The sequence below is a fragment of the Brienomyrus brachyistius genome, chromosome 2 (assembly GCF_023856365.1).
Source record: "Brienomyrus brachyistius isolate T26 chromosome 2, BBRACH_0.4, whole genome shotgun sequence".
NCBI lineage: Eukaryota > Metazoa > Chordata > Actinopteri > Osteoglossiformes > Mormyridae > Brienomyrus > Brienomyrus brachyistius.
The window spans coordinates 38581649-38607716 of NC_064534.1; the positions used below are offsets into that span (position 1 = coordinate 38581649).

The 26068-nt window shown below is 44.2% G+C and overlaps 15 non-coding genes and 3 pseudogenes across 15 annotated transcripts; all 18 read left to right on the forward strand.

The window, feature by feature from the left end:
• The first annotated feature begins 1074 nt into the window (after positions 1 to 1074).
• Positions 1075 to 1193, forward strand: LOC125735116 (5S ribosomal RNA). The gene has a single exon (XR_007394415.1). It is a non-coding gene; the product is annotated as a 5S ribosomal RNA (ribosomal RNA).
• A 1082-nt stretch (positions 1194 to 2275) lies between these two features.
• Positions 2276 to 2394, forward strand: LOC125732821 (5S ribosomal RNA). The gene has a single exon (XR_007392187.1). It is a non-coding gene; the product is annotated as a 5S ribosomal RNA (ribosomal RNA).
• A 1077-nt stretch (positions 2395 to 3471) lies between these two features.
• On the forward strand, positions 3472 to 3590 carry LOC125733337 (5S ribosomal RNA). The gene has a single exon (XR_007392684.1). It is a non-coding gene; the product is annotated as a 5S ribosomal RNA (ribosomal RNA).
• A 1078-nt stretch (positions 3591 to 4668) lies between these two features.
• Positions 4669 to 4787, forward strand: LOC125735724 (5S ribosomal RNA). Its single transcript, XR_007395016.1, has one exon. It is a non-coding gene; the product is annotated as a 5S ribosomal RNA (ribosomal RNA).
• Positions 4788 to 5867: 1080 nt separating this feature from the next.
• Positions 5868 to 5986, forward strand: LOC125736489 (5S ribosomal RNA). Its single transcript, XR_007395767.1, has one exon. It is a non-coding gene; the product is annotated as a 5S ribosomal RNA (ribosomal RNA).
• Positions 5987 to 7057: 1071 nt separating this feature from the next.
• Positions 7058 to 7176, forward strand: LOC125731831 (5S ribosomal RNA; annotated as a pseudogene).
• Positions 7177 to 8250: 1074 nt separating this feature from the next.
• LOC125734598 (5S ribosomal RNA) lies at positions 8251 to 8369 on the forward strand. Its single transcript, XR_007393904.1, has one exon. It is a non-coding gene; the product is annotated as a 5S ribosomal RNA (ribosomal RNA).
• A 1076-nt stretch (positions 8370 to 9445) lies between these two features.
• Positions 9446 to 9564, forward strand: LOC125736500 (5S ribosomal RNA). The gene has a single exon (XR_007395778.1). It is a non-coding gene; the product is annotated as a 5S ribosomal RNA (ribosomal RNA).
• A 1071-nt stretch (positions 9565 to 10635) lies between these two features.
• LOC125731832 (5S ribosomal RNA) lies at positions 10636 to 10754 on the forward strand (annotated as a pseudogene).
• A 1074-nt stretch (positions 10755 to 11828) lies between these two features.
• Positions 11829 to 11947, forward strand: LOC125734599 (5S ribosomal RNA). Its single transcript, XR_007393905.1, has one exon. It is a non-coding gene; the product is annotated as a 5S ribosomal RNA (ribosomal RNA).
• Positions 11948 to 13023: 1076 nt separating this feature from the next.
• On the forward strand, positions 13024 to 13142 carry LOC125735117 (5S ribosomal RNA). Its single transcript, XR_007394416.1, has one exon. It is a non-coding gene; the product is annotated as a 5S ribosomal RNA (ribosomal RNA).
• A 1083-nt stretch (positions 13143 to 14225) lies between these two features.
• Positions 14226 to 14344, forward strand: LOC125732610 (5S ribosomal RNA). Its single transcript, XR_007391985.1, has one exon. It is a non-coding gene; the product is annotated as a 5S ribosomal RNA (ribosomal RNA).
• A 1077-nt stretch (positions 14345 to 15421) lies between these two features.
• On the forward strand, positions 15422 to 15540 carry LOC125736316 (5S ribosomal RNA). Its single transcript, XR_007395597.1, has one exon. It is a non-coding gene; the product is annotated as a 5S ribosomal RNA (ribosomal RNA).
• Positions 15541 to 16618: 1078 nt separating this feature from the next.
• LOC125733974 (5S ribosomal RNA) lies at positions 16619 to 16737 on the forward strand. The gene has a single exon (XR_007393304.1). It is a non-coding gene; the product is annotated as a 5S ribosomal RNA (ribosomal RNA).
• A 1076-nt stretch (positions 16738 to 17813) lies between these two features.
• LOC125733991 (5S ribosomal RNA) lies at positions 17814 to 17932 on the forward strand. Its single transcript, XR_007393321.1, has one exon. It is a non-coding gene; the product is annotated as a 5S ribosomal RNA (ribosomal RNA).
• A 1085-nt stretch (positions 17933 to 19017) lies between these two features.
• LOC125733813 (5S ribosomal RNA) lies at positions 19018 to 19136 on the forward strand. The gene has a single exon (XR_007393149.1). It is a non-coding gene; the product is annotated as a 5S ribosomal RNA (ribosomal RNA).
• Positions 19137 to 20222: 1086 nt separating this feature from the next.
• On the forward strand, positions 20223 to 20341 carry LOC125731328 (5S ribosomal RNA; annotated as a pseudogene).
• Positions 20342 to 21420: 1079 nt separating this feature from the next.
• Positions 21421 to 21539, forward strand: LOC125733817 (5S ribosomal RNA). Its single transcript, XR_007393152.1, has one exon. It is a non-coding gene; the product is annotated as a 5S ribosomal RNA (ribosomal RNA).
• Positions 21540 to 26068: the final 4529 nt, after the last annotated feature.

The following is a 26068-nucleotide window of genomic DNA, read 5'->3' on the forward strand; positions in this document are numbered from 1 at the left end:
TTCACTTTTACTTTATACAGGGGGCGCTCCACTTCACGAATAATTTAAATCTATCACTCCCCTTCCATTTTACTATTTTATATATATATATTTTTTTCTCTCATTCATAAAGGCAGCTTTTACACACCGTTTTACTCTAAATACTTCCTGGTAATTCTGGGTGCTGTAAGCTGTTCGTGCCTTCATTCCACCAGGGCGCGATCTTCTCACAAACTTGAAGACGGTCACTCCCCATTCACGTTTTACAACTTATTGTTAATGATAAAGAGACAGCTTTTTATACACAGTTTTAAACAAAGTACTGATATTATTCCTCTTCAACTGACCGCTTTGTTTTCTATGCAAAAACCACTTCGCCACAGAATACTCGATATTATTGGCATAGCAAGTTCTGCTCTTCTCCTTTCAAAACTTGCTAAAAGCTGTATTTAAAAGAACAGATTGGCCGGGGTAATTCACACCCTTCAATGCCAGCTTAATGTTTAGGTTAGTGGGAATCACAGAGGAATTAGGGATGGAAACTTCTTTGCTGGTGGTAGAAGCGGTCTGGTGAATTTTTAGAGAGAAGAGGCCGTCGATGTTTGAATGTAGAAAATTGTTCTGGCTGCAGCCTGCAGTATGGACTTGTTGGTGTGTGTAGCTCCCAGTGTTCTGACAGCGCGACGTTTTGGGGAAGCATGTGATTCAGCAGCTACCAGTGGGCTTCGTGCGGCGGAGATTTTGTGGCTGTTAGCGGAGTTGATAACAGAGGGTCGTTAGGAGAAGCCTGCATGCAGTAGGCAAAGGAGTAATGTTTGCCGGCGGGGGACGTGCGGCGATTAACCTGTGCGGTAGTGAAAAGGAGTTAAAAAGAAGGAAGCGTGCGGATGCGGAAAGAATGGAATAATTGTGGTAGGCTGCCGGCTGAGTACTTTGGTGAATGTTTGGTGTGGGTCCGGCGCTGCCGATTGGATGGTGGGGCTGCAGTGTGAGTCAGATAAAAAAAAAAAAAAGAACATTAGTAGGATCCAATGGGACCAACTGGCATGTATAGAGGCATGTAATGCAAAAGGGATGTTTTTGGTGGCATCTCTCGCTTACGGCCATACCACCCTGAACACGCCTGATCTCGTCTGATCTCGGAAGCTAAGCAGGTTAGGGTCTGGTTAGTACTTGGATGGGAGACCACCTGGGAATACCAGGTGCTGTAAGCTTTTCTCACTTTTACTTTATACAGGGGGCGCTCCACTTCACGATTAATTTAAATCTATCACTCCCCTTCCATTTTACTATTTTATATATATATATATATTTTTTTTCTCTCTTTCATAAAGGCAGCTTTTAGAAACCGTTTTACTCTAAATACTTCCTGGTAATTCTAGGTGCTGTAAGCTGTTCGTGCCTTTATTCCACCAGGGCGCGATCTTCTCACAAACTTGAAGACTGTCACTCCCCATTCACGTTTTACAACTTATTGTTAATGATAAAGAGACAGCTTTTTACACACAGTTTTAAACAAAGTACTGATATTATTCCTCTTCAACTGACCGCTTTGTTTTCTATGCAAAAACCACTTCGCCACAGAAGACTCGATATTATTGGCATAGCAAGTTCTGCTCTTCTCCTTTCAAAACTTGCTAAAAGCTGTATTTAAAAGAACAGATTGGCCGGGGTAATTCACACCCTTCAATGCCAGCTTAATGTTTAGGTTAGTGGGAATCACAGAGGAATTAGGGATGGAAACTTCTTTGCTGGTGGTAGAAGCGGTCTGGTGAATTTTTAGAGAGAAGAGGCCGTCGATGTTTGAATGTAGAAAATTGTTCTGGCTGCAGCCTGCAGTATGGACTTGTTGGTGTGTGTAGCTCCCAGTGTTCTGACAGCGCGACGTTTTGGGGAAGCATGTGATTCAGCAGCTACCAGTGGGCTTCGTGCGGCGGAGATTTTGTGGCTGTTAGCGGAGTTGATAACAGAGGGTCGTTAAGAGAAGCCTGCATGCAGTAGGCAAAGGAGTAATGTTTGCCGGCGGGGGACGTGCGGCGATTAACCTGTGCGGTAGTGAAAAGGAGTTAAAAATAAGGAAGTGTGCGGATGCGGAAAGAATGGAATAATTGTGGTAGGCTGCCGGCTGAGTAGTTTGGTGAATGTTTGGTGTGGGTCCGGCGCTGCCGATTGGATGGTGGTGCTGCAGTGTGAGTCAGATAAAAAAAAAAAAAAAAACAGGAGTAGGATCCAATGGGACTAACTGGCATGTATAGAGGCGTGTAATGCAAAAGGGCTGTTTTTGGTCGCGTCTCTCGCTTATGGCCATACCACCCTGAACACGCCCGATCTCATCCGATCTCGGAAGCCAAGCAGGGTAGGGTCTGGTTAGTACTTGGATGGGAGACCACCTGGGAATACCAGGTGCTGTAAGCTTTTCTCACTTTTACTTTATACAGGGGGCGCTCCACTTCACGATTAATTTAAATCTATCACTCCCCTTCCATTTTACTATTTTATATATATATTTTTTTTTCTCTCATTCATAAAGGCTGCTTTTACACACCGTTTTACTCTAAATACTTCCTGGTAATTCTAGGTGCTGTAAGCTGTTTGTGCCTTTATTCCACCAGGGCGCGATCTTCTCACAAACTTGAAGACGGTCACTCCCCATTCACGTTTTACAACTTATTGTTAATGATAAAGAGACAGCTTTTTACACACAGTTTTAAACAAAGTACTGATATTATTCCTCTTCAACTGACCGCTTTGTTTTCTATGCAAAAACCACTTCGCCACAGAAGACTCGATATTATTGGCATAGCAAGTTCTGCTCTTCTCCTTTCAAAACTTGCTAAAAGCTGTATTTAAAAGAACAGATTGGCCGGGGTAATTCACACCCTTCAATGCCAGCTTAATGTTTAGGTTAGTGGGAATCACAGAGGAATTAGGGATGGAAACTTCTTTGCTGGTGGTAGAAGCGGTCTGGTGAATTTTTAGAGAGAAGAGGCCGTCGATGTTTGAATGTAGAAAATTGTTCTGGCTGCAGCCTGCAGTATGGACTTGTTGGTGTGTGTAGCTCCCAGTGTTCTGACAGCGCGACGTTTTGGGGAAGCATGTGATTCAGCAGCTACCAGTGGGCTTCGTGCGGCGGAGATTTTGTGGCTGTTAGCGGAGTTGATAACAGAGGGTCGTTAAGAGAAGCCTGCATGCAGTAGGCAAAGGAGTAATGTTTGCCGGCGGGGGACGTGCGGCGATTAACCTGTGCGGTAGTGAAAAGGAGTTAAAAAGAAGGAAGTGTGCGGTATGCGGAAAGAATGGAATAATTGTGGTAGGCTGCCGGCTGAGTAGTTTGGTGAATGTTTGGTGTGGGTCCGGCGCTGCCGATTGGATGGTGGGGCTGCAGTGTGAGTCAGATAAAAAAAAAAAAAGAACATTAGTAGGATCCAATGGGACCAACTGGCATGTATAGAGGCGTGTAATGCAAAAGGGATGTTTTTGGTGGCATCTCTCGCTTACGGCCATACCACCCTGAACACGCCCGATCTCGTCTGATCTCGGAAGTTAAGCAGGGTAGGGTCTGGTTAGTACTTGGATGGGAGACCACCTGGGAATACCAGGTGCTGTAAGCCTTTCTCACTTTTCCATTATACAGGGGGCGCTCCACTTCACGATTAATTTAAATCTATCACTCCCCTTCCATTTTACTATTTTATATATATATATTTTTTTTTTCTCTCATTCATAAAGGCAGCTTTTAGAAACCGTTTTACTCTAAATACTTCCTGGTAATTCTAGGTGCTGTAAGCTGTTCGTGCCTTTATTCCACCAGGGCGCGATCTTCTCACAAACTTGAAGACTGTCACTCCCCATTCACGTTTTACAACTTATTGTTAATGATAAAGAGACAGCTTTTTACACAGAGTTTTAAACAAAGTACTGATATTATTCCTCTTCAACTGACCGCTTTGTTTTCTATGCAAAAACCACTTCGCCACAGAAGACTCGATATTATTGGCATAGCAAGTTCTGCTCTTCTCCTGTCAAAACTTGCTAAAAGCTGTATTTAAAAGAACAGATTGGCCGGGGTAATTCACACCCTTCAATGCCAGCTTAATGTTTAGGTTAGTGGGAATCACAGAGGAATTAGGGATGGAAACTTCTTTGCTGGTGGTAGAAGCGGTCTGGTGAATTTTTAGAGAGAAGAGGCCGTCGATGTTTGAATGTAGAAAATTGTTCTGGCTGCAGCCTGCAGTATGGACTTGTTGGTGTGTGTAGCTCCCAGTGTTCTGAGAGCGCGACGTTTTGGGGAAGCATGTGATTCAGCAGCTACCAGTGGCCTTCGTGCGGCGGAGATTTTGTGGCTGTTAGCGGAGTTGATAACAGAGGGTCGTTAAGAGAAGCCTGCATGCAGTAGGCAAAGGAGTAATGTTTGCCGGCGGGGGACGTGCGGCGATTAACCTGTGCGGTAGTGAAAAGGAGTTAAAAAGAAGGAAGTGTGCGGATGCGGAAAGAATGGAATAATTGTGGTAGGCTGCCGGCTGAGTAGTTTGGTGAATGTTTGGTGTGGGTCCGGCGCTGCCGATTGGATGGTGGGGCTGCAGTGTGAGTCAGATAAAAAAAAAAAAAACCAGGAGTAGGATCCAATGGGACTAACTGGCATGTATAGATGCGTGTAATGCAAAAGGGCTGTTTTTGGTAGTGTCTCTCGCTTACGGCCATACCACCCTGAACTCGCCCGATCTCGTTTGATCTCGGAAGCTAAGCAGGGTAGTGTCTGGTTAGTACTTGGATGGGAGACCACCTGGGAATACCAGGTGCTGTAAGCTTTTCTCACTTTTACTTTATACAGGGGGCGCTCCACTTCACGATTAATTTAAATCTATCACTCCCCTTCCATTTTACTATTTTATATATATATATTTTTTTTTTCTCTCATTCATAAAGGCAGCTTTTAGAAACCGTTTTACTCTAAATACTTCCTGGTAATTCTAGGTGCTCTAAGCTGTTCGTGCCTTTATTCCACCAGGGCGCGATCTTCTCACAAACTTGAAGACTGTCACTCCCCATTCACGTTTTACAACTTATTGTTAATGATAAAGAGACAGCTTTTTACACACAGTTTTAAACAAAGTACTGATATTATTCCTCTTCAACTGACCGCTTTGTTTTCTATGCAAAAACCACTTCGCCACAGAAGACTCGATATTATTGGCATAGCAAGTTCTGCTCTTCTCCTTTCAAAACTTGCTAAAAGCTGTATTTAAAAGAACAGATTGGCCGGGGTAATTCACACCCTTCAATGCCAGCTTAATGTTTAGGTTAGTGGGAATCACAGAGGAATTAGGGATGGAAACTTCTTTGCTGGTGGTAGAAGCGGTCTGGTGAATTTTTAGAGAGAAGAGGCCGTCGATGTTTGAATGTAGAAAATTGTTCTGGCTGCAGCCTGCAGTATGGACTTGTTGGTGTGTGTAGCTCCCAGTGTTCTGACAGCGCGACGTTTTGGGGAAGCATGTGATTCAGCAGCTACCAGTGGGCTTCGTGCGGCGGAGATTTTGTGGCTGTTAGCGGAGTTGATAACAGAGGGTCGTTAAGAGAAGCCTGCATGCAGTAGGCAAAGGAGTAATGTTTGCCGGCGGGGGACGTGCGGCGATTAACCTGTGCGGTAGTGAAAAGGAGTTAAAAAGAAGGAAGTGTGCGGATGCGGAAAGAATGGAATAATTGTGGTAGGCTGCCGGCTGAGTAGTTTGGTGAATGTTTGGTGTGGGTCCGGCGCTGCCGATTGGATGGTGGGGCTGCAGTGTGAGTCAGATAAAAAAAAAAAAAAAAACAGGAGTAGGATCCAATGGGACTAACTGGCATGTATAGACGCGTGTAATGCAAAAGGGATGTTTTTGGTGCCATCTCTCGCTTACGGCCATACCACCCTGAACACGCCCGATCTCGTCTGATCTCGGAAGCTAAGCAGGGTAGGGTCTGGTTAGTACTTGGATGGGAGACCACCTGGGAATACCAGGTGCTGTAAGCTTTTCTCACTTTTACTTTATACAGGGGGCGCTCCACTTCACGATTAATTTAAATCTATCACTCCCCTTACTATTTTATATATTTCTTTTTTCTCTCATTCATGAAGGCGGCTTTTACACACGTTTTACTCTAAATACTGCCTGGTAATTCTAGGTGCTGTAAGCTGTTCGTGCCTTTATTCCACCAGGGCACGATCTTCTCACAAACTTGAAGACTGTCACTCACCATTCACGTTTTACAACTTATTGTTAATAATAAAGAGACAGCTTTTTACACACAGTTTTAAACAAAGTACTGATATAATTCCTCTTCAACTCACCGCTTTGTTTTCTATGCAAAAACCACTTCGCCACAGAAGACTCGATATTGTTGGCATAGCAAGGTCTGCTCTTCTCCTCCTTTCAAAACTTGCTAAAAGCTGTATTTAAAAGAGCAGGTTGGGCGGGGTAATTCACACCCTTCAATGCCAGATTAATGTTTAGGTTAGTGGGAATCACAGAGGAATTAGGGATGGAAACTTCTTTGCTGATGGTAGAAGCGGTCTGGTGAATTTTTAGAGAGAAGAGGCCGTCGATGTTTCAATGTAGAAAATTGTTGTTCTGGCTGCAGCCTGCAGTATGGACTTGTTGGCGTGTGTAGCTCCTAGTGTTCTGACAGCGTGACGTTTTGGGGAAGCATGTAATTCAACAGCTACCAGTGGGCTTCGTGCGGCAGAGATTTTGTGGCTGTTAGCGGAGTTGATAACAGAGGGTCGTTAAGAGAAGCCTGCATGAGGTAGGCAAAGGAGTAATGTTTGCCGTCGGGGGACGTGCGGCGATTAACCTGTGCGGTAGTGAAAAGGACTTAAAGAGAAGGAAGTGTGCGGATGCGGAAAGAATGGAATAATTGTGGTAGGCTGCCGGCTGAGTAGTTTGGTGAATGTTTGGTGTGGGTGCGGCGCTGCCGATTGGATGGTGGTGCTGCAGTGTGAGTCAGATAAAAAAAAAAAAAATACAGGAGTAGGATCCAATTGGACTAACTGGCATGTATAGAGGCGTGTAATGCAAAAGGGCTGTTTTTCTTAGCAGCTCTCGCTAACGGCCATACCACCCTGAACACGCCCGATCTCGTCTGATCTCGGAAGCTAAGCGAGGTAGTGTCTGGTTAGTACTTGGATGGGAGACTGCCTGGGAATACCACGTGCTGTAAGCTTTTCTCACTTTTACTTTATGCAGGGGGCGCTCCACTTCACGATTAATTTAAATCTAGCATTCCCCTTCCATTTTACTATTTTATATATATTTTTTTTTTCTCTCTTTCATAAAGGCAGCTTTTAGAAACCGTTTCACTCTAAATACTTCCCGGTAATTATAGCTGCTGTAAGCTGTTCGTGCATTTATTCCACCAGGGCGCGATCTTCTCACAAACTTGAAGACTGTCACTCCACATTCACATTTTACAACTTATTGTTAATAATAAAGAGACAGATTTTTACACACAGTTTTAAACAAAGGACTGATATAAATCCTCTTAAACTCACCGCTTTGTTTTCTATGCAAAAACCACTTCGCCACAGAATATTCGATATTATTGGCATATTATCTGCTCTTCTCCTCCTTTCAAAACTTGCTAAAAGCTGTATTTAAAAGAGCAGGTTGGCCGGGGTAATTCTCACCCTTCAATGCCAGCTTAATGTTTAGGTTAGTGGGAATCACAGAAGAATTAGGGATGGAAACTTCTTTGCTGGTGGTAGAAGCGGTCTGGTGAATTTTTAGAGAGAAGAGGCCGTCGATGTTTGAATGTAGAAAATTGTTCTGGCTGCAGCCTGCAGTATGGACTTGTTGGTGTGTGTAGCTCCCAGTGTTCTGACAGCGCGACGTTTTGGGGAAGCATGTGATTCAACAGCTACCAGTGGGCTTCGTGCGGCAGAGATTTTGTGGCTGTTAGCGGAGTTGATAACAGAAGGTCATTAAGAGAAGCCTGCATGCAGTAGGCAAAGGAGTAATGTTTGCTGGCGGGGGACGTGCGGCGATTAACCTGTGAGGTAGTGAAAAGGAGTTAAAGAGAAGGAAGTGTGTGGATGCGGAAAGAATGGAATAATTGTGGTAGGCTGCCGGCTGAGTAGTTTGGTGAATGTTTGGTGTGGGTCCGGCGCTGCCGATTGGATGGTGGGGCTGCAGTGTGAGTCAGATAAAAAAAAAAAAGAACATTAGTAGGATCCAATGGGACCAACTGGCATGTATAGAGGCGTGTAATGCAAAAGGGCTGTTTTTGGTAGCGTCTCTAGCTTACGGCCATACCACCCTGAACGCGCCCGATCTCATCTGATCTCGGAAGCTAAGCAGGGTAGGGTCTGGTTAGTATTTGGATGAGAGACCTCCTGGGAATACCAGGTGCTGTAAGCTTTTCTCACTTTTACTTTATACAGGGGGCGCTCCACTTCACGAATAATTTAAATCTAGCACTCCCCTTCCATTTTACTATTTTATATATATTTTTTTTTTCTCTCTTTCATAAAGCCAGCTTTTAGAAACCGTTTTACTCTAAATACTTCCTGGTAATTCTAGGTGCTGTAAGCTGTTCGTGCCTTTATTCCACCAGGGCGCGATCTTCTCACAAACTTGAAGACTGTCACTCCCCATTCACGTTTTACAACTTATTGTTAATGATAAAGAGACAGCTTTTTACACACAGTTTTAAACAAAGTACTGATATTATTCCTCTTCAACTGACCGCTTTGTTTTCTATGCAAAAACCACTTCGCCAAAGAAGACTCGATATTATTGGCATAGCAAGCTCTGCTCTTCTCCTTTCAAAACTTGCTAAAAGCTGTATTTAAAAGAACAGATTGGCCGGGGTAATTCACACCCTTCAATGCCAGCTTAATGTTTAGGTTAGTGGGAATCACAGAGGAATTAGGGATGGAAACTTCTTTGCTGGTGGTAGAAGCGGTCTGGTGAATTTTTAGAGAGAAGAGGCCGTCGATGTTTGAATGTAGAAAATTGTTCTGGCTGCAGCCTGCAGTATGGACTTGGTGGTGTGTGTAGCTCCCAGTGTTCTGACAGCGCGACGTTTTGGGGAAGCATGTGATTCAGCAGCTACCAGTGGGCTTCGTGCGGCGGAGATTTTGTGGCTGTTAGCGGAGTTGATAACAGAGGGTCGTTAAGAGAAGCCTGCATGCAGTAGGCAAAGGAGTAATGTTTGCCGGCGGGGGACGTGCGGCGATTAACCTGTGCGGTAGTGAAAAGGAGTTAAAAAGAAGGAAGTGTGCGGATGCGGAAAGAATGGAATAATTGTGGTAGGCTGCCGGCTGAGTAGTTTGGTGAATGTTTGGTGTGGGTCCGGCGCTGCCGATTGGATGGTGGGGCTGCAGTGTGAGTCAGATAAAAAAAAAAAAAAAAACAGGAGTAGGATCCAATGGGACTAACTGGCATGTATAGACGCGTGTAATGCAAAAGGGATGTTTTTGGTGCCATCTCTCGCTTACGGCCATACCACCCTGAACACGCCCGATCTCGTCTGATCTCGGAAGCTAAGCAGGGTAGGGTCTGGTTAGTACTTGGATGGGAGACCACCTGGGAATACCAGGTGCTGTAAGCTTTTCTCACTTTTACTTTATACAGGGGGCGCTCCACTTCACGATTAATTTAAATCTATCACTCCCCTTACTATTTTATATATTTCTTTTTTCTCTCATTCATGAAGGCGGCTTTTACACACGTTTTACTCTAAATACTGCCTGGTAATTCTAGGTGCTGTAAGCTGTTCGTGCCTTTATTCCACCAGGGCACGATCTTCTCACAAACTTGAAGACTGTCACTCACCATTCACGTTTTACAACTTATTGTTAATAATAAAGAGACAGCTTTTTACACACAGTTTTAAACAAAGTACTGATATAATTCCTCTTCAACTCACCGCTTTGTTTTCTATGCAAAAACCACTTCGCCACAGAAGACTCGATATTGTTGGCATAGCAAGGTCTGCTCTTCTCCTCCTTTCAAAACTTGCTAAAAGCTGTATTTAAAAGAGCAGGTTGGGCGGGGTAATTCACACCCTTCAATGCCAGATTAATGTTTAGGTTAGTGGGAATCACAGAGGAATTAGGGATGGAAACTTCTTTGCTGATGGTAGAAGCGGTCTGGTGAATTTTTAGAGAGAAGAGGCCGTCGATGTTTCAATGTAGAAAATTGTTGTTCTGGCTGCAGCCTGCAGTATGGACTTGTTGGCGTGTGTAGCTCCTAGTGTTCTGACAGCGTGACGTTTTGGGGAAGCATGTAATTCAACAGCTACCAGTGGGCTTCGTGCGGCAGAGATTTTGTGGCTGTTAGCGGAGTTGATAACAGAGGGTCGTTAAGAGAAGCCTGCATGAGGTAGGCAAAGGAGTAATGTTTGCCGTCGGGGGACGTGCGGCGATTAACCTGTGCGGTAGTGAAAAGGACTTAAAGAGAAGGAAGTGTGCGGATGCGGAAAGAATGGAATAATTGTGGTAGGCTGCCGGCTGAGTAGTTTGGTGAATGTTTGGTGTGGGTGCGGCGCTGCCGATTGGATGGTGGTGCTGCAGTGTGAGTCAGATAAAAAAAATAAAAATACAGGAGTAGGATCCAATTGGACTAACTGGCATGTATAGAGGCGTGTAATGCAAAAGGGCTGTTTTTCTTAGCAGCTCTCGCTAACGGCCATACCACCCTGAACACGCCCGATCTCGTCTGATCTCGGAAGCTAAGCGAGGTAGTGTCTGGTTAGTACTTGGATGGGAGACTGCCTGGGAATACCACGTGCTGTAAGCTTTTCTCACTTTTACTTTATGCAGGGGGCGCTCCACTTCACGATTAATTTAAATCTAGCATTCCCCTTCCATTTTACTATTTTATATATATATTTTTTTTCTCTCTTTCATAAAGGCAGCTTTTAGAAACCGTTTCACTCTAAATACTTCCCGGTAATTATAGCTGCTGTAAGCTGTTCGTGCATTTATTCCACCAGGGCGCGATCTTCTCACAAACTTGAAGACTGTCACTCCACATTCACATTTTACAACTTATTGTTAATAATAAAGAGACAGATTTTTACACACAGTTTTAAACAAAGGACTGATATAAATCCTCTTAAACTCACCGCTTTGTTTTCTATGCAAAAACCACTTCGCCACAGAATATTCGATATTATTGGCATATTATCTGCTCTTCTCCTCCTTTCAAAACTTGCTAAAAGCTGTATTTAAAAGAGCAGGTTGGCCGGGGTAATTCTCACCCTTCAATGCCAGCTTAATGTTTAGGTTAGTGGGAATCACAGAAGAATTAGGGATGGAAACTTCTTTGCTGGTGGTAGAAGCGGTCTGGTGAATTTTTAGAGAGAAGAGGCCGTCGATGTTTGAATGTAGAAAATTGTTCTGGCTGCAGCCTGCAGTATGGACTTGTTGGTGTGTGTAGCTCCCAGTGTTCTGACAGCGCGACGTTTTGGGGAAGCATGTGATTCAACAGCTACCAGTGGGCTTCGTGCGGCAGAGATTTTGTGGCTGTTAGCGGAGTTGATAACAGAAGGTCATTAAGAGAAGCCTGCATGCAGTAGGCAAAGGAGTAATGTTTGCTGGCGGGGGACGTGCGGCGATTAACCTGTGAGGTAGTGAAAAGGAGTTAAAGAGAAGGAAGTGTGTGGATGCGGAAAGAATGGAATAATTGTGGTAGGCTGCCGGCTGAGTAGTTTGGTGAATGTTTGGTGTGGGTCCGGCGCTGCCGATTGGATGGTGGGGCTGCAGTGTGAGTCAGATAAAAAAAAAAAAGAACATTAGTAGGATCCAATGGGACCAACTGGCATGTATAGAGGCGTGTAATGCAAAAGGGCTGTTTTTGGTAGCGTCTCTAGCTTACGGCCATACCACCCTGAACGCGCCCGATCTCATCTGATCTCGGAAGCTAAGCAGGGTAGGGTCTGGTTAGTATTTGGATGAGAGACCTCCTGGGAATACCAGGTGCTGTAAGCTTTTCTCACTTTTACTTTATACAGGGGGCGCTCCACTTCACGAATAATTTAAATCTAGCACTCCCCTTCCATTTTACTATTTTATATATATTTTTTTTTTCTCTCTTTCATAAAGCCAGCTTTTAGAAACCGTTTTACTCTAAATACTTCCTGGTAATTCTAGGTGCTGTAAGCTGTTCGTGCCTTTATTCCACCAGGGCGCGATCTTCTCACAAACTTGAAGACTGTCACTCCCCATTCACGTTTTACAACTTATTGTTAATGATAAAGAGACAGCTTTTTACACACAGTTTTAAACAAAGTACTGATATTATTCCTCTTCAACTGACCGCTTTGTTTTCTATGCAAAAACCACTTCGCCAAAGAAGACTCGATATTATTGGCATAGCAAGCTCTGCTCTTCTCCTTTCAAAACTTGCTAAAAGCTGTATTTAAAAGAACAGATTGGCCGGGGTAATTCACACCCTTCAATGCCAGCTTAATGTTTAGGTTAGTGGGAATCACAGAGGAATTAGGGATGGAAACTTCTTTGCTGGTGGTAGAAGCGGTCTGGTGAATTTTTAGAGAGAAGAGGCCGTCGATGTTTGAATGTAGAAAATTGTTCTGGCTGCAGCCTGCAGTATGGACTTGGTGGTGTGTGTAGCTCCCAGTGTTCTGACAGCGCGACGTTTTGGGGAAGCATGTGATTCAGCAGCTACCAGTGGGCTTCGTGCGGCGGAGATTTTGTGGCTGTTAGCGGAGTTGATAACAGAGGGTCGTTAAGAGAAGCCTGCATGCAGTAGGCAAAGGAGTAATGTTTGCCGGCGGGGGACGTGCGGCGATTAACCTGTGCGGTAGTGAAAAGGAGTTAAAAAGAAGGAAGCGTGCGGATGCGGAAAGAATGGAATAATTGTGGTAGGCTGCCGGCTGAGTACTTTGGTGAATGTTTGGTGTGGGTCCGGCGCTGCCGATTGGATGGTGGGGCTGCAGTGTGAGTCAGATAAAAAAAAAAAAAAGAACATTAGTAGGATCCAATGGGACCAACTGGCATGTATAGAGGCGTGTAATGCAAAAGGGATGTTTTTGGTGGCATCTCTCGCTTACGGCCATACCACCCTGAACACGCCTGATCTCGTCTGATCTCGGAAGCTAAGCAGGTTAGGGTCTGGTTAGTACTTGGATGGGAGACCACCTGGGAATACCAGGTGCTGTAAGCTTTTCTCACTTTTACTTTATACAGGGGGCGCTCCAGTTCACGATTAATTTAAATCTATCACTCCCCTTCCATTTTACTATTTTATATATATATATTTTTTTTTTTTCTCTCTTTCATAAAGGCAGCTTTTAGAAACCGTTTTACTCTAAATACTTCCTGGTAATTCTAGGTGCTGTAAGCTGTTTGTGCCTTTATTCCACCAGGGCGCGATCTTCTCACAAACTTGAAGACTGTCACTCCCCATTCACGTTTTACAACTTATTGTTAATGATAAAGAGACAGCTTTTTACACACAGTTTTAAACAAAATACTGATATTATTCCTCTTCAACTGACCGCTTTGTTTTCTATGCAAAAACCACTTCGCCACAGAAGACTCAATATTCTTGGCATAGCAAGTTCTGCTCTTCTCCTTTCAAAACTTGCTAAAAGCTGTATTTAAAAGAACAGATTGGCCGGGGTAATTCACACCCTTCAATGCCAGATTAATGTTTAGGTTAGTGGGAATCACAGAGGAATTAGGGATGGAAACTTCTTTGCTGGTGGTAGAAGCGGTCTGCTGAATTTTTAGAGAGAAGAGGCCGTCGATGTTTGAATGTAGAAAATTGTTCTGGCTGCAGCCTGCAGTATGGACTTGTTGGTGTGTGTAGCTCCCAGTGTTCTGACAGCGCGACGTTTTGGGGAAGCATGTGATTCAGCAGCTACCAGTGGGCTTCGTGCGGCGGAGATTTTGTGGCTGTTAGCGGAGTTGATAACAGAGGGTCGTTAAGAGAAGCCTGCATGCAGTAGGCAAAGGAGTAATGTTTGCCGGCGGGGGACGTGCGGCGATTAACCTGTGCGGTAGTGAAAAGGAATTAAAAATAAGGAAGTGTGCGGATGCGGAAAGAATGGAATAATTGTGGTAGGCTGCCGGCTGAGTAGTTTGGTGAATGTTTGGTGTGGGTCCGGCGCTGCCGATTGGATGGTGGTGCTGCAGTGTGAGTCAGATAAAAAAAAAAAAAAAAAACAGGAGTAGGATCCAATGGGACAAACTGGCATGTATAGACGCGTGTAATGCAAAAGGGCTGTTTTTGGTCGCGTCTCTCGCTTATGGCCATACCACCCTGAACACGCCCGATCTCATCCGATCTCGGAAGCCAAGCAGGGTAGGGTCTGGTTAGTACTTGGATGGGAGACCTCCTGGGAATACCAGGTGCTGTAAGCTTTTCTCACTTTTACTTTATACAGGGGACGCTCCACTTCACGATTAATTTAAATCTATCACTCCCCTTCCATTTTACTATTTTATATATATATTTTTTTTTCTCTCATTCATAAAGGCAGCTTTTACATACCGTTTTAATCTAAATACTTCCTGGTAATTCTAGGTGCTGTAAGCTGTTCGTGCCTTTATTCCACCAGGGCGCGATCTTCTCACAAACTTGAAGACTGTCACTCCCCATTCACGTTTTACAACTTATTGTTAATGATAAAGAGACAGCTTTTTACACACAGTTTTAAACAAAGTACTGATATTATTCCTCTTCAACTGACCGCTTTGTTTTCTATGCAAAAACCACTTCGCCACAGAATACTCGATATTATTGGCATAGCAAGTTCTGCTCTTCTCCTTTCAAAACTTGCTAAAAGCTGTATTTAAAAGAACAGATTGGCCGGGGTAATTCACACCCTTCAATGCCAGCTTAATGTTTAGGTTAGTGGGAATCACAGAGGAATTAGGGATGGAAACTTCTTTGCTGGTGGTAGAAGCGGTCTGGTGAATTTTTAGAGAGAAGAGGCCGTCGATGTTTGAATGTAGAAAATTGTTCTGGCTGCAGCCTGCAGTATGGACTTGTTGGTGTGTGTAGCTCCCAGTGTTCTGACAGCGCGACGTTTTGGGGAAGCATGTGATTCAGCAGCTACCAGTGGGCTTCGTGCGGCGGAGATTTTGTGGCTGTTAGCGGAGTTGATAACAGAGGGTCGTTAAGAGAAGCCTGCATGCAGTAGGCAAAGGAGTAATGTTTGCCGGCGGGGGACGTGCGGCGATTAACCTGTGCGGTAGTGAAAAGGAGTTAAAAAGAAGGAAGCGTGCGGATGCGGAAAGAATGGAATAATTGTGGTAGGCTGCCGGCTGAGTACTTTGGTGAATGTTTGGTGTGGGTCCGGCGCTGCCGATTGGATGGTGGGGCTGCAGTGTGAGTCAGATAAAAAAAAAAAAAAGAACATTAGTAGGATCCAATGGGACCAACTGGCATGTATAGAGGCGTGTAATGCAAAAGGGATGTTTTTGGTGGCATCTCTCGCTTACGGCCATACCACCCTGAACACGCCCGATCTCGTCTGATCTCGGAAGCTAAGCAGGTTAGGGTCTGGTTTGTACTTGGATGGGAGATCACCTGGGAATACCAGGTGCTGTAAGCTTTTCTCACTTTTACTTTATACAGGGGGCGCTCCACTTCACGATTAATTTAAATCTATCACTCCCCTTCCATTTTACTATTTTATATATATATATTTTTTTCTCTCATTCATAAAGGCAGCTTTTACACACCGTTTTACTCTAAATACTTCCTGGTAATTCTAGGTGCTGTAAGCTGTTCGTGCCTTTATTCCACCAGGGCGCGATCTTCTCACAAACTTGAAGACGGTCACTCCCCATTCACGTTTTACAACTTATTGTTAATGATAAAGAGACAGCTTTTTACACACAGTTTTAAACAAAGTACTGATATTATTCCTCTTCAACTGACCGCTTTGTTTTCTATGCAAAAACCACTTCGCCACAGAAGACTCGATATTATTGGCATAGCAAGTTCTGCTCTTCTCCTTTCAAAACTTGCTAAAAGCTGTATTTAAAAGAACAGATTGGCCGGGGTAATTCACACCCTTCAATGCCAGCTTAATGTTTAGGTTAGTGGGAATCACAGAGGAATTAGGGATGGAAACTTCTTTGCTGGTGGTAGAAGCGGTCTGGTGAATTTTTAGAGAGAAGAGGCCGTCGATGTTTGAATGTAGAAAATTGTTCTGGCTGCAGCCTGCAGTATGGACTTGTTGGTGTGTGTAGCTCCCAGTGTTCTGACAGCGCGACATTTTGGGGAAGCATGTGATTCAGCAGCTACCAGTGGGCTTCGTGCGGCGGAGATTTTGTGGCTGTTAGCGGAGTTGATAACAGAGGGTCGTTAAGAGAAGCCTGCATGCAGTAGGCAAAGGAGTAATGTTTGCCGGCGGGGGACGTGCGGCGATTAACCTGTGCGGTAGTGAAAAGGAGTTAAAAAGAAGGAAGTGTGCGGTATGCGGAAAGAATGGAATAATTGTGGTAGGCTGCCGGCTGAGTAGTTTGGTGAATGTTTGGTGTGGGTCCGGCGCTGCCGATTGGATGGTGGGGCTGCAGTGTGAGTCAGATAAAAAAAAAAAAAAGAACATTAGTAGGATCCAATGGGACCAACTGGCATGTATAGAGGCGTGTAAGGCAAAAGGGATGTTTTTGGTGGCATCTCTCGCTTACGGCCATACCACCCTGAACACGCCCGATCTCATCCGATCTCGGAAGCCAAGCAGGGTAGGGTCTGGTTAGTGCTTGGATGGGAGACCTCCTGGGAATACCAGGTGCTGTAAGCTTTTCTCACTTTTACTTTATACAGGGGGCGCTCCACTTCACGATTAATTTAAATCTATCACTCCCCTTCCATTTTACTATTTTATATATATATTTTTTTTCTCTCATTCATAAAGGCAGCTTTTACACACCGTTTTACTCTAAATACTTCCTGGTAATTCTGGGTGCTGTAAGCTGTTCGTGCCTTTATTCCACCAGGGCGCGATCTTCTCACAAACTTGAAGACGGTCACTCCCCATTCACGTTTTACAACTTATTGTTAATGATAAAGAGACAGCTTTTTACACACAGTTTTAAACAAAGTACTGATATTATTCCTCTTCAACTGACCGCTTTGTTTTCTATGCAAAAACCACTTCGCCACAGAATACTCGATATTATTGGCATAGCAAGTTCTGCTCTTCTCCTTTCAAAACTTGCTAAAAGCTGTATTTAAAAGAACAGATTGGCCGGGGTAATTCACACCCTTCAATGCCAGCTTAATGTTTAGGTTAGTGGGAATCACAGAGGAATTAGGGATGGAAACTTCTTTGCTGGTGGTAGAAGCGGTCTGGTGAATTTTTAGAGAGAAGAGGCCGTCGATGTTTGAATGTAGAAAATTGTTCTGGCTGCAGCCTGCAGTATGGACTTGTTGGTGTGTGTAGCTCCCAGTGTTCTGACAGTGCGACGTTTTGGGGAAGCATGTGATTCAGCAGCTACCAGTGGGCTTCGTGCGGCGGAGATTTTGTGGCTGTTAGCAGAGTTGATAACAGAGGGTCGTTAAGAGAAGCCTGCATGCAGTAGGCAAAGGAGTAATGTTTGCCGGCGGGGGACGTGCGGCGATTAACCTGTGCGGTAGTGAAAAGGAGTTAAAAAGAAGGAAGCGTGCGGATGCGGAAAGAATGGAATAATTGTGGTAGGCTGCCGGCTGAGTACTTTGGTGAATGTTTGGTGTGGGTCCGGCGCTGCCGATTGGATGGTGGGGCTGCAGTGTGAGTCAGATAAAAAAAAAAAAAAGAACATTAGTAGGATCCAATGGGACCAACTGGCATGTATAGAGGCGTGTAATGCAAAAGGGATGTTTTTGGTGGCATCTCTCGCTTACGGCCATACCACCCTGAACACGCCCGATCTCGTCTGATCTCGGAAGCTAAGCAGGTTAGGGTCTGGTTAGTACTTGGATGGGAGACCACCTGGGAATACCAGGTGCTGTAAGCTTTTCTCACTTTTACTTTATACAGGGGGCGCTCCACTTCACGATTAATTTAAATCTATCACTCCCCTTCCATTTTACTATTTTATATATATATATATATTTTTTTTTTTCTCTCTTTCATAAAGGCAGCTTTTAGAAACCGTTTTACTCTAAATACTTCCTGGTAATTCTAGGTGCTGTAAGCTGTTCGTGCCTTTATTCCACCAGGGCGCGATCTTCTCACAAACTTGAAGACTGTCACTCCCCATTCACGTTTTACAACTTATTGTTAATGATAAAGAGACAGCTTTTTACACACAGTTTTAAACAAAGTACTGATATTATTCCTCTTCAACTGACCGCTTTGTTTTCTATGCAAAAACCACTTCGCCACAGAAGACTCGATATTATTGGCATAGCAAGTTCTGCTCTTCTCCTTTCAAAACTTGCTAAAAGCTGTATTTAAAAGAACAGATTGGCCGGGGTAATTCACACCCTTCAATGCCAGCTTAATGTTTAGGTTAGTGGGAATCACAGAGGAATTAGGGATGGAAACTTCTTTGCTGGTGGTAGAAGCGGTCTGGTGAATTTTTAGAGAGAAGAGGCCGTCGATGTTTGAATGTAGAAAATTGTTCTGGCTGCAGCCTGCAGTATGGACTTGTTGGTGTGTGTAGCTCCCAGTGTTCTGACAGCGCGACGTTTTGGGGAAGCATGTGATTCAGCAGCTACCAGTGGGCTTCGTGCGGTGGAGATTTTGTGGCTGTTAGCGGAGTTGATAACAGAGGGTCGTTAAGAGAAGCCTGCATGCAGTAGGCAAAGGAGTAATGTTTGCCGGCGGGGGACGTGCGGCGATTAACCTGTGCGGTAGTGAAAAGGAGTTAAAAATAAGGAAGTGTGCGGATGCGGAAAGAATGGAATAATTGTGGTAGGCTGCCGGCTGAGTAGTTTGGTGAATGTTTGGTGTGGGTCCGGCGCTGCCGATTGGATGGTGGTGCTGCAGTGTGAGTCAGATAAAAAAAAAAAAAAGAACATTAGTAGGATCCAATGGGACCAACTGGCATGTATAGAGGCGTGTAATGCAAAAGGGATGTTTTTGGTGCCGTCTCTCGCTTACGGCCATACCACCCTGAACACGCCCGATCTCGTCTGATCTCGGAAGCTAAGCAGGGTAGGGTCTGGTTAGTACTTGGATGGGAGACCACCTGGGAATACCAGGTGCAGTAAGCTTTTCTCACTTTTACTTTATACAGGGGGCGCTCCACTTCACGATTAATTTAAATCTATCACTCCCCTTCCATTTTACTATTTTATATATATATATATTTCTTTTTTCTCTCATTCAAAAAGGCAGCTTTTACACACCGTTTTACTCTAAATACTGCCTGGTAATTCTAGGTGCTGTAAGCTGTTCGTGCCTTTATTCCACCAGGGCGCAATCTTCTCACAAACTTGAAGACTGTCACTCCCCATTCACGTTTTACAACTTATTGTTAATAATAAAGAGACAGCTTTTTACACACAGTTTTAAACAAAGTACTAATATAATTCCTCTTCAACTCACCGCTTTGTTTTCTATGCAAAAACGACTTCGCCACAGAAGACTCGTTATTATTGGCATAGCAAGGTCTTCGCTTCTCCTCCTTTCAAAACTTGCTAAAAGCTGTATTTAAAAGAGCAGGTTGGCCGGGGTAATTCACACCCTTCAATGCCAGCTTAATGTTTAGGTTAGTGGGAATCACAGAGGAATTAGGGATGGAAACTTCTTTGCTGGTGGTAGAAGCGGTCTGGTGAATTTTTAGAGAGAAGAGGCCGTCAATGTTTGAATGTAGAAAATTGTTCTGGCTGCAGCCTGCAGTATGGACTTGTTGGTGTGTGTAGCTCCCAGTGTTCTGACAGCGCGACGTTTTGGGTAAGCATGTGATTCAGCAGCTACCAGTGGGCTTCGCGCGGCGGAGATTTTGTGGCTGTTAGCGGAGTTGATAACAGAAGGTCATTAAGAGAAGCCTGCATGCGGTAGGCAAAGGAGTAATGTTTGCCGGCGGGGGACGTGCGGCGATTAACCTGTGCGGTAGTGAAAAGGAGTTAAAGAGAAGGAAGTGTGCGGATGCGGAAAGAATGGAATAATTGTGGTAGGCTGCCGGCTGAGTAGTTTGGTGAATGTTTGGTGTGGTTCCGGCACTGCCGATTGGATGGTGGGGCTGCAGTGTGAGTCAGATAAAAAAAAAAAAAAAAAACAGGAGCAGGATCCAATGGGACTAACTGGCATGTATAGAGGCGTGTAATGCAAAAGGGCTGTTTTTGGTAGTTTTTCTCGCTCACGGCCATACCACCCTGAACACGCCCGATCTCGTCCGATCTCAGAAGCCAAGCAGGATAGGGTCTAGTTAGTACTTGGATGGGAGACCTCCTGGGAATACCAGGTGCTGTAAGCTTTTCTCACTTTTACTTTATACAGGGGTCACTCCACTTCACGATTAATTTAAATCTATCACTCCCCTTCCGTTTTACTATTTTATATATACATATTTTTTCTTTCATTCATAAAGGCAGCTTTTACACACCGTTTTACTCTAAACACTGCCAGGTAATTCGAGATGCTGTAAGCTGTTCGTGCCTTTATTCCACCAGGGCGCGATCTTCTCACAAACTTGAAGACTGTCACTCCCCATTCACGTTTTACAACTTATTGTTAATAATAAAGAGACAGCTTTTTACACACAGTTTTAAACAAAGTACTGATATAATTCCTCTTCAACTCACCGGTTTGTTTTCTATGCAAAAACCACTTGACCACAGAAGACTCGATATTATTGGCATAGCAAGGTCTGCTCTTCTCCTCCTTTCAAAACTCTCTAAAAGCTGTATTTAAAAGAGCAGGTTGGCTGGGGTAATTCACACCCTTCAATGCCAGCTTAATGTTTAGGTTAGTGGGAATCACAGAGGAATTAGGGATGGAAACTTCTTTGCTGGTGGTAGAAGCGGTCTGGTGAATTTTTAGAGAGAAGAGGCCGTCAATGTTTGAATGTAGAAAATTGTTCTGGCTGCAGCCTGCAGTATGGACTTGTTGGTGTGTGTAGCTCCCAGTTTTCTGACAGCGCGACGTTTTGGGGAAGCATGTGATTCAGCAGCTACCAGTGGGCTTCGTGCGGCGGAGATTTTGTGGCTGTTAGCGGAGTTGATAACAGAAGGTCATTAAGGGAAGCGTGCATGCGGTAGGCAAAGGAGTAATGTTTGCCGGCGGGGGACGTGCGGCGATTAACCTGTGCGGTAGTGAAAAGGAGTTAAAGAGAAGGAAGTGTGCGGATGCGGAAAGAATGGAATAATTGTGGTAGGCTGCCGGCTGAGTAGTTTGGTGAATGTTTGGTGTGGTTCCGGCACTGCCGATTGGATGGTGGGGCTGCAGTGTGAGTCAGATAAAAAAAAAAAAAAAAACAGGAGTAGGATCCAATGGGACTAACTGGAATGTATAGACGCGTGTAATGCAAAAGGGCTATTTTTGGTAGCGTCTCTCGCTTACGGCCATACCACCCTGAACGCGCCCGATCTCATCTGATCTCGGAAGCTAAACAGGCTAGGGTCTGGTTAGTACTTGGATGGGAGACCACCTGGGAATACCAGGTGCTGTAAGCTTTTCTCACTTTTACTTTATACAGGGGGCGCTCCACTTCACGATTAATTTAAATCTATCACTCCCCTTCCATTTTACTATTTTATATATTTCTTTTTTCTCTCATTCATGAAGGCAGCTTTTACACACCGTTTTACTCTAAATACTGCCTGGTAATTATAGCTGCTGTAAGCTGTTCGTGCCTTTATTCCACCAGGGCGCGATCTTCTCACAAACTTGAAGACTGTCACTCCCCATTCACGTTTTACAACTTATTGTTAATGATAAAGAGACAGCTTTTTACACACAGTTTTAAACAAAGTACTGATATAATTCCTCTTCAACTCACCGCTTTGTTTTCTATGCAAAAACCACTTCGCCACAGAATATTCGATATTATTGGCATATTATCTGCTCTTCTCCTCCTTTCAAAACTTGCTAAAAGCTGTATTTAAAAGAGCAGGTTGGCCGGGGTAATTCACACACTTCAATGCCAGCATAATGTTTAGGTTTGTTAGGTTGAAGAAACTGTTATTAATCATTTTGTTATCACTCCTGTATGATCAGCAATGAATGTAAATATGTATATACATTATTTTGTTTTCCCCTAGCCTCATACTTTAGATTATATTAATAATAGCATTCCCACCTTAGCAAAACCAGAACTTTCTCTCACCTCCCTATTCTGCATGACTCTTGCGCCTCCCACTGACTATAAATAAAGGAGTCAAGGGGAACCACCCTTTGTAACACATTCTGCTGTAGTTTGCATTGCAGAGAGTGTGGGTACCCTTGCAAGTAAAAACTATAAAGTGTGTGTCTCGTAAATGTGGAGTTGGGGTGGAAACGCCGGGCGCTTTCCCCAACATAGAATTTGGTCCTTCGAGCCGGATCCGAGGAACCCCGAAGACGTCTCCAGTACGCCGAGAGAAGCGACACCGAAGTCTGTCGACAGCCACTCGAAGTCGGGTGCAAGAAAGACCTGTGATGTGAATTCGTCATCAGGCCGGTGGTTAGAACTGCGCTCGACGTCTGGTGATGTCTGAAGGACCTCGGTGATGGAACAGAGAGCACACTACATAGGTGAGAAACACGGCACCTAAGTGAATAGGTGGCCAAGTGAGACATACGGCACCTAAATAAGTAGGTGGCCAAGACATGCATGTGGTTGAGGTTAGCCGAAATTAACCGGGAGAGAAAGTAGGCGTTGTTGGAAATATATACAGTGTTCTATGTGGATGTGTTTTTATAGGTTTTAGACTAACCTACACGATCCACCCTAAAAGCAACAACATACTGGTGACTGAAGGATAAAGGACGGGTTTCATCCCTGAAAACTAACACCGCTGCTCTAATAGGGAGCAGTAGAAGGCCGTGTTGGTGTCCTCCTGAGGTCTCATGCCAGGGACTTGCTTTTAGGATTTTTTATGTTTTGTAGTGTATTCAATAAAAGGTAACAATGGGAAAAATCAGAGTAAACAAATCAAACTAGAGGGAGATGAGAAGTTTATGGAAGGATATAAACCAGGATCAGGACAAATAAGTAGTCAGAGATGGAGGAAAAAACATGGGTTTGAAGGAAAACTCCATACTCCAGACATATTAAAGTTACAGGGAAACTTAAAACTGGAGATGTTACAGACTACCAATAAGAAAAAAGGCCAAGATAGAAAAAAGGAATACGTTTTCTCTGATGCATGGTTAGAACAGAGTAAACTAAGAGATAATAAGAGACAACAGAAAAAGGGAAATAAGGAGAAAAAACTGCAGGTGGCTTTAATCACACTAGACGAAGAAACGGCAGCAAGACCTTCTGCCCCTCCAGCTCCTCCACCGCCCCCACAAATTCCGGTGCCTGCACCGGCGCTGGTTCCAGCCACAGATAGACAAGAAGCAAGGGGGGGGGTGGAACCATCTCGCATGTTAACTCGAGGGTCTGATCCCTCTCTATATCCTGTAAAAGATTTGGCCACAGCTAAAGTACAACGGCATCCAAAAAATAACACGGAACAAGAGGAGGTAGAATGGCAGTGTCCCCTCGTAGAAGTGGCAAACCCAAATCGAGGGCCAAATAATGCAGGACCCGAAACTATGTTAGTATATAGACCCTGGACCGCTGAGGATAGAACAGCGGCTTTAAAAGGAATACCCCCGGTTGAAGAAGGGGTACCCGAGTTTTGGACTGCCATCCTAGAATTACAAAGTAGTTTTCATTTGAACGGCAGGGAAATGTACCGATGCCTAAGACAGTTGTTTACCCATAAATGGGGACGTGTGGCAGGCGACTTCACTGGACATGGTGCCAATAATCAGCCCTTAGCACATAACTCGCAGGAACTCATACAAGCATTACAACACCTGCGAGAGAGGATAGACACAGTCTTCGTGAGACGTGCAGATTATGGGCGAATAGCGCAGTGCAAACAAAAAGATGGAGAGGAACCTGAGGATTTTATGGATAGGATGCGAGTGGTGTTCAGGGGAAATTCAGGAATTCCTCACGACGAGGAAGACGGAGGAGTGTATCAGCAACAATTAAAACGAGCTTTTTTTTTCGCAGGCCTAAAGTCTGAATTGCGAAAATATCTCGACAAACATTGGGTACATCAGAATACTGGCTCAGTCCAACAAGCCTTAGAATATGCCCAACACGCACAGAAAGCGCAGAAACAGCAAAAGACAGATACAATATTCAGCGCCTCTGACGTGGTAGCGCTAGTGCAAACGAACCCTCGGGGACGCGGGGGATTCAGAGGTAGAGGAAGAGGAAGATTTAGAGGCCGAGGAAGATTTAGAAATAAACAAACAGGAGGGTTTTCTCAGGAAACAGAGTGTTGGACATGCGGGAAACCTGGACACTTAAGCAGGGACTGCAGGTCAGGGAAGCGACCATTTAATCCAAACTCCACCGAAAATGACCAATGACCCTCCTCGGAGACCCCTGTTGCCGACACTATCCGAGGTGAAACAGAGGTCATTTTAAGGGAAGAAACGGAGGTTACCTTACAAGACCTCCTCAATGAGGAAATAGATTTGCAAGCAGTATGTCAGCTATTAGCAGAAAGGCAGTGGGGAACTTTGCCAAGTCGGAAATTAATCATAAATGGCAAAGTATACGAATGCCTGTGTGATACTGGAGCCTGTAGGACTGTCCAAACCTCCAGTCCTCCTGAAGTCACATACTCCTCATCTGTCATAAATATAAAAACAGCAGGAGGCCAAACAGACAGTCATCAGCTAACAAACCCAGTTGCAGTAAAAGATAAGGAAACTGGGATTGAATGTCAAGCACAAGTGTTAATAAGCCCTTCTTGCCCTGTCAATCTGTTAGGCCATGACCTTATGGTACAGATGGGCATTAGTGTAGTTGCCACAAACTCTGGCATGAAAGCAATCATAAATGAGGAAGCCTATGTTGTGCAAGGAACCGGAGCACCAGACGTGCCCAACCCACACTTATTGCTCAACTCATTAACCCCTGATAAAAGTTACTTCTCAGTAGTTGATCTCAGTAATGCATTTTTCTCAGTACCATTGCACCCTGATTCTCAACATTTATTTGGTTTCACCTATAAGGGAAAAAAATACACATATACTAGACTCCCTCAAGGGTTTTCAGAAAGTCCACATGTATATACCATGGCCCTTAGATACTCTATGAGTACCTGTAAAATACCATCCCATAGTCAAGTGCTACTGTATGTAGATGATATATTAATTGCTTCAGATACAAAACAGCATTGTAAGGAAGCCACACTGTTGGTGTTACAGCATTTATATGATACAGGACATAAAGCATCAAAACAAAAATTACAATATTGCAGGGAGGAAGTTATATATCTTGGACATAAACTCTCCCAACAAGGTCGATCGTTGTTAGAAACTAGAAAACAGGCAATACAAGAGGCACCAAAGCCAAAGACTAAACAGCAAATGATGTCCTTCTTAGGACTTTGTAATTATTGCAGAGAATGGCTACCTGATTATGCCGCACTCGTTCAACCTCTGCAAACCTTAATTTATGGGAAAGACATGGCCTTAAAAGATAAAATTCAGTGGACAAAAGAAGGAGAATTGGCATTCACAAACTTAAAAATGATGCTACAAACAAATGTGATACTTGCCTTACCAGATTATCAACAACCATTTACCTTATGTGTTGATGCTAATCAAGGTTATATGAAAGCGGTATTAACACAGCCGTTCGGGACAAAGGAAAGACCACTAGCATTCTATTCTAAACGATTAGATGCAGTAGCAGCTGGTTTTCCACAATGTTTGCAAGCATGTGCAGCTGCTGCAGAAGCAGTAAAATTATCAGCAGAATTAGTGTTGTGTCACCCACTCACCTTGAAGGTGCCACATTCAGTTTCATTAGTTTTACTGCAGACACCGCTTCCGTTCCTCACACATGCTAGACATCTGACCTTAGTCTCACTCCTGCTTTCACAGTCAAACATTACTATACAGCGATGTGGTCCTCTTAACCCTAGCACCCTTCTTCCGACAACGGAAGATGGAGAACCACATTCGTGCAAAGCAGTTGTGGAAG